Source organism: Marmota monax, unplaced genomic scaffold (genome assembly GCF_021218885.2).
Source record: "Marmota monax isolate L192 unplaced genomic scaffold, Marmota_monax_Labrador192_F-V1.1 WCK01_AAM20220418_F8-fsc00005, whole genome shotgun sequence".
In the NCBI taxonomy this organism is placed as follows: Eukaryota; Metazoa; Chordata; class Mammalia; order Rodentia; family Sciuridae; genus Marmota; species Marmota monax.
In genome coordinates, this window is record NW_026692254.1 from 27,603,453 (window position 1) to 27,624,786 (window position 21,334).

At 43.4% G+C, this 21,334-nt stretch overlaps 1 pseudogene; it reads right to left on the bottom strand.

The window, feature by feature from the left end:
• Positions 1-15,630: 15,630 nt before the first annotated feature.
• Positions 15,631-21,102, bottom strand: LOC124089409 (non-histone chromosomal protein HMG-17-like; annotated as a pseudogene).
• Positions 21,103-21,334: the final 232 nt, after the last annotated feature.

Consider the following 21,334-nt stretch of genomic DNA (forward strand, 5'->3'; position numbering starts at 1 on the left):
GGTTTAGTCACCTAATATTTTGTAAATATCTTCCCATACTGTTTTTCTACAACATAGTTTTATATATATATATATTTTTTTTTTTTCTCAATGGATCTTTATTTTATTTATATATATGTGGTGCTGAGAATCAAACCCAGAGCCTCATACATGCTAGGCAAGCACTCTACCACTGAGCTACAACCTCAGCCCATACAACATCATTTTTAATTGCAGGAGAATACTATGCTTTATTCAGCCGATTCCCTAGTTTTTGTTCATTTGATATTATAAATAATGCTGTCATGAGCATCCAGGTGCATAAGTCAGCATGTGTTTTCATTAATTCCTAGAGACAGGATTGTTTTGGTACATATGGGTAGATTTCCCCTCAAGATTGATTCTACCAAACAAAGCATGTACTCCACAAGTCAGGGGAAAGTGGCCTTTCCCATGCATCTTGGCCAATGCTGGGCTTAAGGGAAAAAAACATCCTTGACAGTTAGAACACCAAATTTGTAAAAGATTCTAATGCCACATTTAACACCTGAGCACCCAGTCATGGTACTTGGAACTTGAGTGTGGCTCCACTGAGTCAGCATGGAGTAACAGGTTGTCCCACTCTCTTGGCAGAGAAACATACTGCTTTAGACAGCCAGATATCACAAGGGCATTACCAGCAATAGAGACCATTATTAAGCACCTACTGTGGACAGATTCTTTCAATATATTTTTAGACTCTTTCAATATGATTTTAAATTCTCAACATTTACAAGATGCGTACTGTAGCTACAACCTACATATATATATATAAAAAAAAAAAGCTGAGTTCTTAGATTGGCTAAGGAACTTACTTGAGATTCAAACCTTGGGCTATCTGATTTCAAAGGCTGTCATCTTTCCACCTTACCATGCTGTTGTCCCTTCTGACCAGAGCTAGAAGGTGGTTTGATTTTAGGCATGTGCAGTCACTACTGGGAACAGACATCTAAGAACATGGCAATTGAAGTAAGAGGAGGGTAAGGAGACTAGAGGTAGAGCGGGGAAGGCTATTGCCTGTAGGTCTGTGGGCCTCGAGGTTCCATGGCGGCACAGGGCAGTAATGGTTTAAGAGAGGCTGTAGGTGGCATGGTCCCTGAGACCTAGGCTGGGATGGGAAAGTGGAAGGTCTGCTCACCAGGCTGGCTGCCTTACAGATAGGGAAGCAGGGGTGTCATGCTGCCCTGCCTCAGGATATTGGGCCTAAATTGCCCAAAGATGCTTCCCACTACCTGTGTATATTATAGAAGAGAAGGAATATAAGGTGGTTAAAACAGATCCAGTGTTTTTCTGAATAACCTGGGGAGCCTGCTGGGTCCTGGGTGATCAGGTGGGCTTCACAGAAGAGGTAAAGTTTGATCTAGGAGTTGCAGATGGATTATAGGTAGACCTTTCTCCCTCTCCCATCTGGCTTTTCTTGTCTCATACACCAGGCAATCCTGGCAGGGCCACATCCCCTATCCCCACACTTGGCCTAGAACTTCCATTGGCTGCCCACATGTTGGAATTCTGGGATTATTTTCTGAGACCAGGGTTCAAGAAATCTATAGCTTAAGTCTAGCAGGCTGGGCAGAGGTTCACCTGAGGCACTAGCAACTTCCTCCTAAAATATGGGTGTCTTGATGATCAGGGATGACTGGCCACCAGGACAGGGTGATTCTTCCCAAAGCCAGGGAGAGGCCAGATGTGGCAACCACATTGGCAGGCAAGAGGGAGGAAGTAGTTAGGGTCCAAAGAATGTTCCCATTGTCTTTTTTCAAGGTGGGGTTCCCCCTGCCCGAGGAGTGGTGTGTTGGGGAGCAGTGCAGGAGTGGTCACTGCTGCCACCATTCCTTCTTCCCTTCCCTCTTGGCAGGTCACCAGGAACACTTTTGGCATCTTTACCCTTAGACCCACAAGCAACCTGAGATTGTGACAAGAACACTAGGCCAGGAGTCGGAAGTTCTTGGGGCTGGTCACAGTTCCAAGATTGGTCAGAACACACAGCTTCTCTGGATTTCCTGTCTGCAAGTGGGAACCTCATGTCTGCCCTGCATACCTCCTGGAAACCACACGCCATGGTGCTTAGCACCTTGAGCCAGAGATTCAAAGACACCAGGGTGTGAGTCTCAGCCCTGTCACTTCCAGACAAGCTGCTGAGCCTCTTTGGGTTTCTCTTTCCCCATTCATACAATAAGGGTGGCAAAAGTATCCAGAGGACTTTGGTACATGTGGTCTTTTTAACCCAGAGCCTGGCTTAGGTACTGGACAAAGCAGTAGTTCTTGTTTTGTGTGATTAGAAATGAATGGGAAAATCCTTTGCAAATTGAAATGTGTCACAGATGTACTTGGGGGTTGTTTCTATGTGGTGGATAATGATATTTCTCTCTAGTGCTCTCTGAAAGTCTGCAAAGGTGGGCCCAGGAGAGCAACCCACACCCTCCTCAGAATAGGGCAGGGGATGGGATTAGGAAGAACCTCTGTCATGCCCCCATTCCTTCAGCCATGAGAAGCCACAGTGCTGCCTCCCACACTAATGGGGGGTCTCCAGTGTGGGTGACCTGTGGAGAGAGGGGAGAGGATATAGGCACCTCTGAGACTCTCTTCCACAACAACTGTGGGATCAAGAATAAGAACACCAATAGTGGGGAACTGTGCGTGACATGCTCCCTACTGGCTACTCTGGGAAAGACAATGCATCTTCTCTGGGCTCTTCCTGCCAAAATTGCATTCCCTGAATTTAATCAAGCAGAGGCAAACTCAAATTGAGGGACATTCTGCAAAACACTTAGCCTAGATTCTTAAAAAATAAATGTTGACCATAACCATATGGCCTTAAAAAATAATTCATGGAAAACAAAACCAAAAAAAAAAGGAACTATTCTAGGTTAAAGAGATGTGACAAGTCCATAAAATACTTTGATTGATCCTTGATAGGCTCCTGGGTCAAAACAAAAAGCTACCAAAAAAAGCACTATTGAGGCCAGGCAATGGTTGACCAGTAATTCCAGCTTCCAGGGAGAATGAGGCAAGAGGATCACAAGTTCAAGTCCAGTCTCAGCAATTTAGCAAAGCCCTGTCTCAAAATAAAAATAAAAAGGGCTGGGGATGTTGCTCAGAGGTAGAATGCTTTGTTTTTGATTCCTCTTACCAAAAAACAAAACAAAACAAAGCCTGAAAAACCAACCTATTGAAACAACTAGAATAAATGAAATAAAAACAGCATGTTAGGTGATGGACTTTATCAATGGAGGATTTTTGAGGTCAACATTATATTGTATAATCACAACAGCCAAAGAGTGAAAGCAATCCAAATGTCCAGTGACATTTGGATAAATAAGTGAATGGAAAAACAAAATGTGGTATATACATACAATGGAATATTATTCTTTAAAAATGAAGAAAATTCTGATGTATGATAGAACAGTGGTAAAACCCTGAAGATATTATGCTCAGTGAAGTAAGCCTGTCACAAAAGGATAAATAATGTAAGATTCCATTATATGAGGTCCTGAAATAATCAAATTCACGGAAACAAAAGATAGAACAGTGGATCCCAGGGGCTGGTGGTGAAGGAAATGCCCTTACAGTTCTTTGTGCAGAGACTCTGTTTAACAAGGTAAAATAGGTCTGTCCTGTGGCCACACCTATTAATTCCAGTTCTTTGGGAGGTTGAGGCAGGAGGATCGAAAATTTAAGGCCACCTGGGAAACTTAGCCAGACCCTGTCTCAAAATAAATTTAAAAGGACTGATAGTCTGCTTCAGCTGTTCCTGGCCTTGCCCCTCTCGTGGTGTCTGGTTCGCCTGCCTGTTCTAACCAGGCCTTCCCTCCAGGTGGTCTGACCTTCGCTCCTCCGCCTTGTAGTCCTGCTCTGCCTGCATCTCGCAGCCGCCTGGCTCACTCTGACACCCCCCCCCGCCCCCGCACCCCCCTGCACTTCAGTGGAAATGGCCGTTGGACTTTTTGTGCCAAGCATTCTGAACCAATTCAGAAAAGGGTACCTGGAAGATGCTGACCAGCAGTTAAGGTCCAGAAAGCTTTCCAAAAAAGCTGCGGCTTCTTTCCATGAGCAAAAGTGTTTATTTAGTTAGGTCCAATCCGTTTCATAACCATATGGTTATGGTCAATATTTTGCACTTTTTAAATATATGCACTATATAGATGCCAAAAGTATTGTTCTGATTAAGTGTTGAATAAAGTGGAAACATGCTTGGTAAAAATAAAAAGTGGGGAGCTGGGAATGTGGCTTAGTGGTAGAGCCCCGCTGGGTTCAACCCCAGTATGGCAAAAGGAAAAAAAGAAGTTCTAGAGAAGGATGGTGTTGATGCTTGCACAATAATGTGCATATATATGATTAATGCTACTTTACTGTACACTTGAAAAATAATTAAAAATGGTAAATTTTTATTGTGTATATTTTAAAATTTTAAAAATAAAGTAAAAAAATTTCCTCATTACAATTAAAAATGAAAACGCAAAAGGAAAAAATAAATAGGAACACACACACAAAGCACTATTAAAATCTTTTTTAAAAAAAAAAATTTTTTTTTGTAGTTGTAGATGGACAGAATGCCTTGACCTTATTTTCTTATGGAGTGCTGAGGATCAAACCCAGTGCCTCATGCATGCTAGGCAAACACTCTACCACTGAGCTACAGCCCCAAGCCCACACTATTAAATCAGAAGAGGTGGGGAATGAAGTGAGGAGTAGGTGGTAATAGAAGGGGGGGACTTTCACTGCGTTCCTTTAAACAAATCTCCCTCTCTCTCTCTCTCTCTCTCTCTCTCTCTCTCTCTCACACACACACACACACACACACACACTATGGCTTATTCGAATGTTAAAAATATAATTAATGTTTTTTTTTGTTTGTTTTTTTTTTTTAAATAAGGGCTGGTGTTGTAGCTCAGTGGTAGAGCCCTTGCCTAGCATGAGTGAGGCACTGGGTTCCATTCTCAGCATTGCAGATAAATAAATAAAATAAAGGTCCATCGACAACAAAAAATATTTTTAAAATCATTTTTTATTTTTTTTTTTTATTTTTTAAATATTTATTTATTTATTTTTAGTTTTTCGGCGGACACAACATCTTTGTTTGTATGTGGCGCTGAGGATCAAACCCGGGCCCGCACGCATGCCAAGCGAGTGCGCTACCGCTTGAGCCACATTCCCAGCCCCTTAAAATCATTTTTTTAAAAAAGATTAGTTCCTCCTAGTATTGAGCCCAAAGCCTAACCTACCACCATTTGGAGCAAGTTAAATCTAAGTCCTTTAATACTTTAGACAACATTCTGCTTCCTCTGAGCTTCCTCAGCTCTCAGTCCCTACCTCCCTTGACTGGGGGTACTGATTGCTTCAGGTGGGGTGTCTGAGTCTGCTGACTCCCTGGTAGGCATTTGTGATTTGGGAATATCCAGCATTCACCTCTCCCTGCTGGCCACCACTACCCTACTAGTCCTTTGGAGAACCTCCCATGTGTATTCTCTGAAGGTCCAGATGGCTCCTCCTCCTGTCCACACTGGTCCAATCAGGAGGCAGCCTAGAATTCAACCAATCATCTCCCTCTTGGTAGATGCCGCTCTTTAAGGAACACTGCAAGGAAACTGGGCACTTGGAGGTGATATGTTTCTGAGCAGTGGTGCCCCTGTGGCATTTGGACGAGACAACTTTGTCCTTTGTGTGAGTAGTTGCCAACCAATCCTCAGAGCTCCTTGGTTCTGGTCCATTTTCCATTCCTGGCTTTTAGTCGAATATCTATTCTGTGAACTGTAAAGGCCTTCCACAAAAGATGGCTTTGCTCATGAGTAAGAATCCTGACTGCTTAAAGCTCCAATTTACAAAAAGAAATTGGGAGATATGACAGATTACATTCCCCAAAAGGCCTTAATAGTGTCTCCATCTCGTGTGCTGGTCAATAATATAACCTGGGCATTCCTTCCAAAAAGAGGCAAGGTCCTTGGGCTGGGATTGTAGCTCAGTGGTGGAGCACTTGTCTAGCACGTGTGAGGCACTGGGTTCAATCCTCAGCACCACATGTAAACAAACAAACAAATAAATAAATAAAAATAAAAGGTCCATCAACAACTAAAAAAAAAAAAAAAAAAAGGCACCATCCATGTCCTCTCCTACTGAATCTGGGCAGAAGTGATAGTATGTGCTATGTGAACCACATACCCAGCTCTTTTATTTTTTTGAGACAGAGTCTCACTCAGTTGCCCAGGCTGGCCTTGAACTTGTGATCCTCCAGCCTTGGCCTGGGATTTCAGGCATGTGCCACTGTGCCAGGCTGGTATGTGATAGTTCTGAGACTAGGTCATTATAAAGAAGAAGAAGGAAAAAAAAAAAAAAGCACGTAGCTTTACCTGGTCCCCTTGAGATGCTTGCTTTGGGGAGGGGAAATCAGCCTCTATAAGAAATCCAGCTACCTTGAGACTGTCCTGCTGGAAGGGCATGTGTAGGCAGTCTGGTTGACAGTCCCAGATGGATCTCCAGCTGACAGCCAGCCTCAGCTGCCAGCTGTGTGAGTCATTTTGCACACAGCCCATTTGGACCTTCACACGATGACAACCCCATCCAATATCTGACTGTAGCTGCATCGAGACCTCCAGCAAAAACTGCTCAGGGGAGCCTTTCAATATTTCTACCACAAAATCCTGAGCAAAAGTGTGATTGCTTTAAGCTGCTAAGTTTGGGGGTCATTTGTTATGCAGCAATAGAAACTAGAAAATAGAAACTTTCTTATCTTACCCCCCAGAAAATTGTATATTCTCAGCAATCAGAAAGATAACAGGATAAAATGCAAGGAAACCTATATTTACTGAGTCCTACCACAGGACAAATCCTTTTCATATCCACCTTGTATAAGCCCTCATGATTCTGAGAGTTGGGGACAACTATTTCCTTATCAAAAAGAAGATGTTGGGGTTCAAAGGGGACAAGGCTTCAGTTAGTTGTGTGACAGATTGCAGAGCTGATGTTCTCTCTAGTGGAGCAAAACATCCCAAAACAAAGCCAACAGGTTGCAAGTCAGGGAAGGTGAACTTCACAACACGGTCTTGCTAGGGTAAAGACTGAAGAAACTATGTGATAATTTTAAAGGGATTAAAGTGTCCACATTGTTTCATCCCATGTATTAGTCAAATGGCAGGTGGGAACGTGTGATCTGTGAGGTAAAATTGAGGATTGTTTTCACAGAAGCTTTCAGTGACAAAGTGCTACAGAGAGGAAACTTCTAGTGCCTTTGTGCTTGCAAATCACTTTCTTTGTTCCTCAAACAACCCTATGAGGTCTGGTCTGGGCCCTCCAGATGGTTAATATTAAGATGGAGAAGTCAGTGTAATAATACCTTGGTGAGTCCCTGTATGACACCATTATCCCTCATGACAGATGGGGAAACAATCACAGGTGATTAAGTATTTCTCCCAAAGTTCACACAACTAGGAGGTGCAGGTTAAAGAAAGGTCTGATTGGAGCAAAGCATGGGGGAGGGGATGGTGAACAGGTAGTCCCTGCTAGCCTAGAGCTCTGTGGCAGAGACTCAGAGAGTCAGACTCAGGCTAGCTGAGGCAGAGAATGGAAGAGGGGAAAACTAGCAGGACATGGCTGGGTCCCCTGAGGACTCTGAGACCAAAGGTTAGAGAAGGAGCAATATCCTCACCAACCTGTGAATGGGGCAGAATCCCCCTGGGGTGGAGGGAACATCTCACATTCATTTACTCCCCAGCTAGGAGGAGCTGTATGATACAACCCTCAATTCAGTCACAAGGCAACTGCCACCAGAGAGAAAAAGGGACATGCCCAAATCCCCCAAACTATCGGCAACAGTGCAAGACCAGAGCTCCTGTTGCTGGCTCCTGGTCAGTCACCTTCCTGGGCTCTGGGATTAACATGGGCTTTCACCAGGGTGACCTTTCACAGGTATCATCCAAACCATAACGAAAAGGGGCATTATTAATAATTACACAAGGCCAGCAGGTATAAACAGAACTATCCTGGGCAAATAGGACATAGTCACCCTAGCATGACAGTTAGATGTCACCCACTTGCTCACCAGAAAAGCCTCTTTGTAGCCTTATGGTCAAAGAGACCTGAGAACTCGTAATCACACTCCACATCAGGTAAAGGGCCAGAGGAAAGAGTAGCCCTGAGGGTCTGACCTTCCCAGGTCATCAGGGTGCCCCAGAACTAGCTGTTCCATAACTAGCCTCTGCCCCCACCCAGAATTGTATATGCATAAACAGAAGCCCCATTTAGACTGTGCCCACCTATCCAAGGGCAAGGGCATTGCCAAGCCCAGCAGAACTCCAGTTTTAGGTCTTCCTTGCTGGTGACTCACACTGAACCAGAGCCATCCTTAGTACAGGGCTGTGAGTGTGGAGCCCACCTGTGGGCCGCAGGGCAGTGGGGGATGGTCTCTCTTGGCTTAGAAGCCTGATCATAGTAGAAACATCCAGGATGTGAGAAACACACACAGAGGCCTGGGCCAGCTGCGCCATTTCCTTTCTCCTCCCCAATAGCACCTCTGAATCCAGGAGCCATGGGGTCCTCTTGCTTTCCTAGTGGGAAGTTAGGAGTCCTCCTGCACTGAGGGAGATTCTTGGAGGAAGAGGTAGAGTGCTACTGTGGGCCAGGGCAGGTAGATGCTGGAGAGTCCCAACAATTATTACCGTATGTCCCTAATTGATCATGTCTTCCATAACTACAACCTGTAAAGCCTTTTCCCATAATGACTCTGATTCTGGCCAAGTGATTTACTTGAGCCAATAGCACATTAGCAAGATGTCACAATCATAAGGTTGAAAATCACACATGCATTAGGTTTGCCCTCTGGGAACACTGAAGCCAAATGAAGAAGCCCAAGCTAACCTGCTGGAGGTACCTGGCCCAGTTAACAGCCCCTGTCAACTGCCAGACCTGGGAGTGAGGCCACTTTAGTTCATCCAGCCCTAGTTGCACCACATGGTGAGGGCAGGCACATGAATGAGCCCAAAAGAAATGCCCACCAAGTCTAGTGAACCCATCGTGAGCATATGAAATGTCGTTGTTGTAAGACATTGAGTTTTAAGTGATTTGTTACACAGCAATAAATAACTGATACACTGGTTTAAATGACTCACATGGCAGGGACTAGGTCGGTTTTGTTTGGTACCTTATACTTAATGTTTTGAATTCATGAATGAATCAATAACCTGGTTATGTCTGATTTTTAAAGCCCATGAGTTTCTGCTCTACCTCCTCGTGAGTTGCTCATTCACTAGAGTAGGTCAGGGATAGGATATGTCATCCACCCTGGGCTGGTCAGTGCTTCCAATCCACAGTGTAGGGGTAGAGGTGAGCATGTGATCCAAGCTAATCCAGTCAGATTGACAATTGGACTTGCACTGAAAATGGTGGGCAAGAAAATAGGTTCTCTCGTGGAGCCTCCAGAAGGAACTTCTTCCTACACTAACCTTAACATTCACCCGGTGAGACTCATTTTGAAAGTCACTCCCCCCAAACTGTAAAACAATAGATTCACACTTTTAAGCCACAGAGTTCATGGTGGTTTGTTAAAGCATCCATAGGAAACTGATACAGGCTCCATCCCAGACTTACTGAGTGGGAAGGTCCACAGGCAAGGCCAGATACCCAGCCTTTTAAGGGACATAGAGGCCATGGAAGGATGAGAACTGACACTCTCCAATGGTAGTTCTCCACTCTCAGGGCACTCAGACTCATCTGAGAAGTTTCTAAAACTCACAGTTCCACTCCCAGAACTTCTGACTTAATTGGTCTGGAGTGGACTCACACAGCCCATTTTTGATGTGCTCTTCCCAAATGGAAAACCTGAAATTCCCACCCCCTTCTCCCATCTTCTCTCACCTAGAAACTGGGTACTTCTTGGTCTTCTTTTTCCCTCTTGGCTGAGCAGTTAGTGGGCTTCTTCCTGAGATGGCAGGGATGGGCTTGCCAATATTTCTAATTAAAGCAAAAACTATATACATATATACAAATTTTATTAGAATATAAACGGTTCTAGTTAAAGAAAAATCACAATAAATAAAAAGTACATATACACCTGTCACAAACCTAACACTCTGGTGCAGGGAACAGATTTAGTTACACACTTACTAGAAGGATCTTAGAAAGCCTCTGGGCCTTACACGCCCTTTCCAGGTGAGGAAACAGAGGCCCAGAAAGAGAAAGTGACTAATCCAAGGTTATAGGAGTGAAGCCCAGAGCCTGAGGACAAAACCCTGGTCTTCTGTCTAAAACCTATTGTCCTTTTACCTCCCACCTTCACTCTGGATTTGTTTTCTGTGTGGAAAGTGGGGGACTCCGAGTGAGAGCAACAACAACAACAACAAATCCTTTCCCTTCCAATTTCCAGGTAAGCAGAAGGGCCCTGTGCAGTAAGCAAGACTGGAACCTGCTGGAGGTGACCTTGAGCTGGGCACCTGATGGAAGGAGAGATTCTGATGGCCCAAGATAAGGTGAGACCTGTGGGAGGAAAGGCAGCCAGCTGAGACTATCGCATCTAAAAAGTGGCCTGTGCCTGCGGGCTCCCACCTACCCTGGGCAGCAGGGGAAGAGTGAGAGGAAGGGGGGTAGGGAGGGGACGTGGCCAGCCTTGGGCAGGGACCTGCAGATACCCCTTTCCCTAGTGCAGGTGTTTTGGGCTAACAGAAATAAGTAACTGGTGCCCCCCTTTTTCCTCCCCCACCCGGTCAGTCCCCCACCCCCACCCCTGCCACATATAACCACCAAGGTTACAGAGGAGAGAGCAGAGAAGGGCAGGAAGGGGAGGACTCAGCCTGCTGCAAAGTGGCAAGTATGGAGCCCCGAGAAGCACAGGCAATGTTGGGACTCACACAGAATCTGTCCCTTTCCACTATGAGATCTGGAGCAAGCTGCTGAGCCTCTCTGGACCAGTTTCTCTTCCTATAAAACAGGGATAATAATCATACCTGGTTTTTGTGAGAAGTCTGAGAAAATACTTGGAACCTTACATGTACATTTGGTGCTCAGAAAATGGCTGGGTTCAACCATAGCTCTGCCCTTTCTACCCGGCCCTCTGGAACTTGGAATGGCAGTAGCAACTACTTGGTAGGGGTGAGTTAACAGATGTGAACTGCTCATGTCAGAGGCCTGGTCCAATGAATGCTCCAAACTGTTACCTTTAGTGTAGCTGATGATTTTCTTTTTCTTTTTCTTTTTTTTTTAAATTTCTTTATTTTTTTAGTTTTCGGTGGATGCAACATCTTTATTTTATTTTTATGTGGTGCTGAGGATCAAACCCAGCGCCCTTCACATGCTAGGCGAGCGCGTTACCTCTTGAGCCACATCCCCAGCCCCATAGCTGCTGATTTTCTTAATGCTCTTGTTCTACCTTAGGGTTCTGTTATCCCCCTTAGGGACTCTGGACACAGAATTAGGCCTTAGGAGGTTTCCATCCCCATAGGAACATGTAGAAAGCTTAAGGCCCCAAACTATGAAAGGAAAACAGCAAAGTCAAAATTACTGTTTTGTTAATTTGTCTATAAAACATAACTGATATTTCAACTATATTAGCTGTATTTGGAAACATTCAATAACATTTAAAATCAATTTCTATGTTAGATTTTTTTTCATTCTTCAAAAATGTAAATGAATGATGATGACTAAATATCACAATTATAATTTAAGTAACTTGTCACCAAATAACATCAAATGCAAAATTGTAAACATGATTTTGGGTAGGTCATTGTGAGAGAGTTGAAAATGCAAAATTTTAGACGTATTTAAGGGATGTATTTTTTTTTCTTTTTGTTAAAGAATGAATGGGAAAAATATCCTCCAAATTCAGGATGATAGCAAAGGAAAGGGAATCAGAGATGTTGCAAAGGATGGTTCAAATATCTGAGTAACATTTGATTTCCTAAGGTGGTAAATCACATAGGTTTTTAACAAAAGAAAAAATTTTTTTAGTTGTAGATGGACTCAATGCCTTTATTTTGTTTATCTATTTTTATGTGGTGCTGAGGATTGAACCCAGTGCCTCACACATGTTAGGCAAGGTCTCTTTACCTGCAGTGTGTGCAAGCCAGACTTCCTGGAATGTCACTGGGTCCCACCCAGTTTTTTGGGACTCCCAGAGACGGAATGGGTCTTAAGTGAAAATCTGAAACAGGACTTCCTGTCTCTAGGGAAGATCCTGCCTGTAGAGCATTATGGATGGTGGGGCCAATCCTTGGGGCTGGATTTGATATGCAGCCTTACTTGGCTTGAGGTTAGGAACCAGGAACCAAGGAAGAGGTCAGCAAGCCCAGAATGAATCCCTGACTGTGAACAACAAGGTAAAAGTTTCTCACACAATTCTCCTAACCAACCAGAAATGGAGCAAGAGAGCTAATGGTGAGAATAGAAGGCTGGGAAATGGGAGTCTGTGGGCTAAACCACAGTACCTGCTATGGACTGAATAGTATGTCCCTTAAATTCATACATTGAGGCTGTAGTCTGCACCATGGCTGTATTTGGAATGAGGAAGTCATTAAGGTTAAATAGAGTCATAAGAATGAAGCCCTGGTCCTGTAGAATTAGTGTACTTATAAAAGGAGACATTAAAGAACTTGCCAGTTCTCTCCAGTACAGGAGCCCACAGTGAAATGGTGGCCATCTGCAAGTTAGGAAGAGTCTTCATCAAGGAACTGAATTGGCCACCATCTTGATCTTGGGTTCCAGCCTCCAGAATTGTGAGGAAAAGATTTCTGTTGCTTAAGGAACCCAGTCTGTGGTTCTTACTACAAAAACATACTTTTATATTTAACAGCCAGAGCAGAGACAGGGACCCAGAAGCTTCCTGGCAGCCCAGGATGATTACAATGAATGGCTCCCTTTGTGTGGCATGCTATTCTGCCCAAACTAATCGGGACTATGGGACAACCACCCAAACCAAAGCCACTTGAAACATTCACAAAATGCAAACAAAACAAAATAATGGAGACGCCCAAACCTCACCATCAATCCAAACATGTTTAATGAGAAGACAGAAAGTGGCATCACAGTCAAGTACTAGTTCACGGCTCCTACTGACATGGCTGAGTCTGCATCCTTTTTGTTGAACAGGATATAAACTAATCCCTGGACAAGAGTTTAGTCAAGCTCCTTGTAGCTGGGAGTCAATGGAAAACATGAGTTTGAATGGTCCTTCTAGTAAAAAAAAAGTAAGTGCTGAATAAAATATTCAACAAAATATCTTTTAAAATGTCTCACTGAGCAAACACAAAAGTAAATAACCCGTAGAACTAAAAACTTATGGTACCCTGAAGTTTTCAGACCTTCAGGATGTACTTTGATGGCTGTCTTAGGGTTCATACAGTGATGTGGGGGGAAATGTGTGCCTATACATATACAAATCTTACTGATACAAAGGAAATGTAGCATATCACTTACAAGTAATAATAAAATACGCATCACTCTTTATTATGAATTCCACATAGACAATGGATTCTCACAAAATACTTTTGTTGATTTTTGCCATTTCTTGTATCTGCAGCCAGCCCCTGGCTGCAATTCACATAGTTATAACATGAATGTTGGTTGACACTTTTATGTGAAAGAGGAAGATGAAATGAAACAATGAAGACTTGTTGAAACTTCATTCATTACTCAACAACATAAGCTACTTTCTTGCTGGGTCAGATAATAATTTTCAGACACTGAAGGAATATTTTCTTGATTTTTTTTTTGTACCAGTCACAATATCATGGCTACAGATACAACACAATTTAAAATTTAATTTAAATTATTAATATTTTTTCATAGCTCTCTTTAAGTCTAGACAATCAATAAAGCAATAAACCAAACCCTGATTCACAACATTTGATAATTTCCATGTTGTAAATTCTCCCACCATGGCTGACTGCAAACTCCCAAAGTGATGTCACTGAACATGGAGCTGGGAAAAGATGCACAACAGCTGTTATTTAATATTTCCATCACTTTAAAGATTACTATAAAGGGAGACCAAGTAGATTTGAAAAAAGAATTAAATCAATTTTTATGCATAAAAAAATGACAGAAATAAAAATTCAGTGGATGACCATTGGATCCTTTAGCCCCAGTCAAGCTGGTGCCACAAGAAAAAGACAAACTGTCCTCATTGAGCCCTGCCCAAAGGAAAGATTGGTCAGCAAAGTTATGCTTGGTTTTGCTAGAGGTCACTGAATGTTGGGGCCGTTTGTTATGAAGCAATTAAATAGTTGGAACACATTCTGAAATGCTTACTTTCTGAATGCAAGAGAGTTAGCCTGCTGGAAATGACAGAGAACTCCTGGCCAGATGATCCAGGAAGCAACTGGTGGGTGATCAAGGGGTGGCAATTATGAATTAACTAGGATGTGTTAATTCTGTGTTGTTGTTGTTGTTTAAAGAGGTCTATTTTGCTCACAGTTGTGAGTTTGGGAGACTAAATGTCCAAACAGCATGGTGCCAGCTCTGGCAAGGGCCTGTGGTAGATGGTATCATGCAGTGAGACAGAAAGACAGAAGAGAATGTGCTAACTCTCAAGAACGTGTCAGGTGCTGGAGAAGGGCATGCCTCTTAGGTGATACATCAAAAACTCTAGTGGAGGGTTTGATTTGATAAAGTGCAATATTATAATGTAATTTTATATTTACAGTGGGGAACATGACTAGTTGCCTACCCAATATCTAGTCCCCCTTCTTCTTTACTAATAGAAGCCCAGTTTTTTCTTTTTCCAAAGCCAAACTGTGTTCATCTTTTTTTAAAAAATATTTTTTAGTTGTTGATGTACCTTTATTCTTTATATATTTATATGTGGTGCTGAACATCGAACACAGTGCCTCACACACTCTAGGCAAGTGCTCTGCCACTGAGCCACAATCCCAGCCCCCTGTGTCCATATTTATTAAAGATACTTTTCATAAAAATTCATGGTATTCCAGGTAGGACACAGAACAAACAATCATTAACAATATACAGAAACTTTCAAATTCCCTTCTTGGATGAGCTACCAAAATCAGAAAGCCGCTATAAAACCCAATGAAGTCTTCATCTGATGCTTTGAATAGGGATTTAAGAGTGACAGTTGACATTTCATGTTTAGCTTGTTGTTTAATAAATTTTCATGAGCTGACCCTGATTTTCAGGAAATGAGAATGGCAGAATTATCAGTCTGAAGATCCACAATCTAGAAAAGGATCTGCTGCTCTTTTGAGGGACACTGTCTCAATGATGTCACTGGAAAGTCCAGATTGCCCAACACATTAGTAAAACCAATTTGTCAGGAGTCAGGTCCCAACAGGTCTCTGGGTTTAGGGGAGTTAAGTCTAAGCTGACAGCAGAGAGGAAGAGGATGAGTTTGAGTTTTGCCACACCACAAAGCATATGTGCCAAGGTAGCTGTGTGTGCCAACCTGAGGGAATCCCTCCTCCTGGGAGCCCAGAGGAAGTCCCTCAAAACCAGGAGGGAAAGGCGCTTCCCCACAGCAGTCTAGCTTTGGAGACATTCTGCTGGTGATACGCTACTTTCCCCAAAACAACAGTGAAGTGTTCTGTGTGCTAATAACATTTATTGTCTTTTTTTTTAAGTAAAACAAAATTCTGCTCATTTTTATAAAGCTTGATAATAATACTATTTCAATCTTTATAGTCACTGGAAACACACAGCGCCCTTGGCATCTCCAGCACCTTCCACTTCTGTGCCTGGTCTGTCCTGGCCTCTCCACTTTCGGCAGGGCTATTCCCGTCCTTACCAACTCAGCTTTCCCCTTTGGGTACCTTCTCTCCCTTCTTTGCAGGGGTCCTTTTCAGGCGTGGGCTCTGGTTTGGAGGAGCAGGTTTAGCAGACAGCCTGGTGAATCTTCTCTGCGGTTCCTCCTTCACCGTGGCTCTATCTCCTTTAGCATCCCCTTCAGCTTTCCCTTGGACTTGGTGGCCATGGTGGAAGAACGCAGGCCTGGACACAGGGATGCAGCACCATATGGTTTTGGTCACTCTGGGCGGTCATTCTCATCTCTTCTTCTTCACATTGCTCTGCCCAATTGTCTTTTATGGTAACAGTGTACCCAGTTGAATACTTTCTCAGACTCCTGTGCAGCTAGGGCGGCCATGTGACACAGTTCTGCCATATGTGGGCTAAGCCAATATGTACTAAAAATTTCTGGGATAGGCTTTGCTTTCCTAACACAGTGGCCACAATTTCCTCCTTCCTTATTTCTGCCTTATGGAAAAGGCAGATACAGACATGAGGCTGGAGGTGGGGCAGTCACTTTGTGACCATGCAGGGGGTTAAGTCAAATCCCCCCCCCCCCAGAGTAGAAAGACAAGAGCCTGAAACATCCAGGACATCATGGAAATGCTGCTCTTCTTCTGGAACAATTTCCTTCAAACTGCTTGGTATGTGACAATCACAAAGTCCCATTTGGTAAAGCCATTGCAGATGTTTAGAAGTTGGGTGTTTTCCTAATTGTAGAAAGTCTGAGTAAGATTCTTGACTGATGAAAGTGTGATCACAGAGGGGCACAGAGGCTGACTAGGTGGGTGAGGCAGGGTGAAAGGGGACTAAGGGTACTGGGGATCAAACCCAGGGGCAGTTCACCATTGAGCTACATCCCCAGCCCTTTTTATTTTTTCACATAGGGTCTTGCTAAGTTGCTGAGGTGGGTAAGGCAGGGTCCTGGGATTATAGACTGAGTCCCCATGCCTGAGTATGACTCTGTGCTTTTGAAGAAAGCTTTTGAAGCCCTCTGCTTCCAAACCACTTGGCAGCCCTGGGATTCACAATACACTAGAAGTTGTTCTTCGTGGCTCCTATTAGCTGGTGTGGGACTCACTGGCTCTGGCCAGCTCTAGGTTGTAAAGCTGCAGGCCCACACTGGTGAAGGGGGTGATGTAGATTCCTAGGGACTGGGACCTCAGCTCCGGCACCTGGGCCTCCACATTCACTCCAGCCTCTACTCTGGCTATAGCTCCTTTAGGAAAACTATGATTCTGCACTCCCCCACCCCCAAGCTGCCTGGAGTCTTCTTTCTTTCCCACTCCTTCACCCAGGACCTCACTCTTTCCTTGAGCTTCTATCAGCTCCCCCATATCCCAAATATAGTGAGGGGAATTTGAGCCTCTTCCCCCAAAACAAGGCTATCCCCTGTTCAAATGACTGGCTGATGGACATCAGGGTAAGGACCACTTCAGTTGTGGCTGGTAGACCCAGCTTCTTTGCAGCATGACTGGCTTCAGAGAATGAGTCTGAATTCATAGGGATTTTCAGCTCTTCTCAGAGGCCCCATAGCTCCCATCTGCTCTGGCTACATCTCCTGATGGGCTCCTGTGAGGTACCTGGGCTGCCTCCCCAGGCATTTTCCTTTGTCCTTGAGTTCCTACATCTGTGAAAGGATGCAGTGTTCCAGACCATTTCCACAGGGCCTGATGTGAGGGGTTTCTGGGATTTGAGCAGCCAAGATAAGGCAGGCCTGGGTCATGCCCCACTACCTTCAGCCACGCTCTCCTGGCCAGAAAAGGGAGGGCCAGTGCCACAGAGGTCTGGGATCACAGTGTCCCTTAGACAGAGTTTTACCAGGGAATATTACTGGGGTAAAGGAGGGACCACTCAATCAGCTGTATGATATTCAGCAACTGTATGATATTACCCAACTGTTCTGAGCTGTAAAAATGGGGCTTAAGAAAAATACTTAACTAGAAGGATTTCTGGAGGATTCAATACTGCTCCTAAGTGTAATGCCAGACCCTCAGAAAGTGCTCAATAAACATTATTTCCATTTTTACTTTCTTTTCTTTAACAGTTCTACACACATTGCTCAGGCAAACTAGAAGTTTCCAGAAGGAGTGAGAAAGCCATTGTTGTTCCCTTCATGCCTAGAAATACTACCACAAATGGATGGCATCCCCCAGAGACCATCAGCAATGGAGTGTGGAGCTCTCAGCAGAATGAATGGACAGTTGGGCAAATGGCTGCAGAGACACAGTATCCCCCAGAAGACCCATCCCCAATCTAGACCCACAAGAACATACATTCTTTGTGTCTTTGCCTGTTAAACTTCTTAGATATGAGACCTTAAGACTCCCTGTCCAACTGGAGCTAGATCACCCAGACAATTCTGTTGCTTTTTTTAGAGGAGGAGAAGGACATTTTCATCCTTGTTACATGTAGATACCAGGGTCTCAGAATGAGGGTGAATGTATTCATGTGCCCAGACTTCATCTTAATCCAGTTCAATTAGAATCTTTAGGGGTGGGGCTGACATTTATTTTTAAAGTCCCAGGAGTTTCTAATGTGTAACCAGGTTTAAGAACTATTGTCTATCCAACCTCCTTATTATAGAAATAAAAACATATATGCAACCAGGCGTGGTGGTGCACACCTGTAATTCCAGTGACTCAGAAGGCTGAAGCAGGAGGATTTCATGTTCCTGGCCAAACTCAGAAACTTAGCAAGGCTCTTAGAAATTCAGTGAGACTTTGTCTCAAAAATAAAAAATAAATAGGGTTAGGAATATAGCTCAGTGATGAAGTACCTCTGGGTTCAATCCCCAGTACCAAAAAAAGAAAATAGAAAAAATAAAATAAACACTCCCCACCCACCCACCCAACACACACACACAAATCTCATGCCTAGGTTTTTGTGTTTGATTGAATGCTCTGATGTTGCCATTGTGAAATTCTTAGTTTGTAAGCAAGGGGCCCTGAATTTTCACTTTGTACCCTGCAAGTTATATAGCTGGTCTTGGCCCTAGATCCCACAGCTCTGAAAAGCAGAGTGGATTATCTCCCTGTTAAAGAAAAGTGGGGAACACTCTCAGGGTTCCGAGGCTTTCCGGATGTGGAACAGCAAGGGGAGAGGCATAGCTTCCCTGGCCATGTCCACTGCCTGGGCCTCCTTGCCCATGGAATACCAGCCACCCACTCCTCCTCTTTGAGAGGTTCTCTGAGCTTCAACTTCCTCATCTGTAAAAGGAAGGAATGACTACCTTGTGGAATTACTGTGAGGAGTGCCCAACATTGTGACTGCCCCACTAGACGCTGGGAATATGTGGGATCTCTTCCCTTTATTGGGGAGAGGAAGAAGCATTCTTCTCCAAAAGAATGGGACCCACACATTCCAGGTGCAGCCTGTCACTTACTCAAGATCCCTCTTTTCCCTGGGAGGATCCTGCTTTTCTCACACAAACTATGAACAAGCAATTTTGGTAAAAGGTTGGATTCTGGAGAGGGGTGCAGGCTTCAGAGCTACTATGGAAGGGTTGCTGCCCTCTGGTGGTAACTTGCATTATCTGCATGCATTGCTAACTTCTGGAAAAGAAATGCTTGGTAACACTTTTAATTCGATTTAAAAATAATTTATCAAGTTCATATTTTGCTAGGCACTAAATACACAAGGACAAATAAAAAGCAGACAACATGATAAAATGGTTATAGTAAAAAATAAGGGCACCCAACTTCTAGTTCCAGACAAAATGAAGTAGGTACATTTATGCCTACTCCTCCCACTAAGCAAAGCTAAAACCCTTGCATATTGTATGTATATGTATATCACAAATATATAAGCCATATCATATATCAAATATAAGATATATATCATTCACACACATATACATATCACAAATATAAGAATATTCTCAAGGGTTGAGAGAAGAGATTGCCCAGGGATCTTGGGACCCAAGAAATTTCCTGGATTCTTTTTTGCATTTATATATTCTGATTGGATTTTGGAGAAGCTGGAAACCTAATACATTGGTGGACACAGACCACAAAAGCCCCAAGACAAATCTACTCTCTCTAGATAAGGAACTAGGAAAAGGGCAGCTTAGCAACACAGAGACCTTTTAGACAATAAACACCCAGGTTCAGCCTAGCTTCCCAGGTAGTAGCAGAGGAGGTCACATAGAGAGCAAGGACTTCCACCACCACCCAGTGATAATGAGGCACCTTCCTCTTCCTGTTGGATGGTGTCAGAAGGCAGAGGGGGAAGCTGGGATTTCCCCCACCTCTCAATGGTTAGGAGGCTCCTTCACTCATGGTGTCATTGAAGGACACATGGGGCCAGGTAAATGTGGCACAATATTTTTAAGTGCTGGGGCTGGGGATGTGGCTCAAGCGGTAGCGCGCTCGCCTGGCATGCGAGCGGCCCGGGTTCGATCCTCAGCACCACATACAAACAAAGATATTGTGTCTGCTGAGAACTAAAAAATAAATATTAAAAAATTCTCTCTCTCTCTCTCTCTCTCTCTCTCTCCTTAAAAAGAAAAAAAAAAAACAATATTTTTAAGGGCTAAAAGAAAAGGACCGTCAACCCAGAATTCTACATCCAGTGAAAATATCCTTCAAGAATAAAGAAAAAAATTAAGACATTACGAGGTAGAGAAATTACTGCCAGTGGATGGACTCTAAAAAAGTAGCTGAAAGAAGTTTTAGAATCAGAAAAAATGATTTTTTAAAAAAGGAAATGATAAGCCAGGTGCAGTGGCATGTGCCCGTGGTCCCAGAAACTTAGGAGATTGAGGTAGGAGGATCACAGGATTGAGGCCATCCTCAGCAACTTAGCAAGGCCCTAAGCAACTCAGTGAGACTCTGACTCAAAATTTAAAAAATGAAAAGGGCTGGGGATGTGGCTCAGTGATAAAGTGCCCTGGGTTAAATCCCTAGTATGGGGGGGGAGGAATTGGAAAGGATAGAATGAGGAATCTTGGAATCTTTGAACATCAGGAAAGAAAAAAAACAATGGAAAAAGTAAAACTATGGGTAAATTTAATAAGCTTTCCTTCTTGCATTTTCTAAATTATGTTTGGTGGTTGAAGCAAAAATAGTAACATTATCTAATGTGGTTATCAATATTTGTAAAGAAAATAGAGGATATTTATATTATAAGTGGGGGAGAATAAAAGGACTTAAAAAATCTTTCTATAAGATGTGTACATAATAATAATGTAACACCTAGAGAAAACACTTTTAAAATTCTATAAAGTAGTCCCCTCTTCTGCCATCTCCTTCTTATTATAGAGAATTCTGAACATATGCAGAAGTAGACAATGAATCTTCACATACGCACCACCCAGTCAAAGCACCATCAATCCATGGTCAAGTATATCCTATTCATACTCCTTGGCATCTTTTTTTTTTAATATTTATTTTTTAGCTTTCGGCGGACACAACATCTTTGTTTGTATGTGGTGCTGAGGATCGAACCCGGGCCGCACGCATGCCAGGCGAGCGCGCTACCGCTTGAGCCACATCCCCAGCCCGGCATCTTTTTTTTAAAATATTTATTTCTAGATGTAGCTAGACACAATACCTTTATTTTATTTATTTATATGTGGTGCTGAGGATCAAACCCGGTGCCT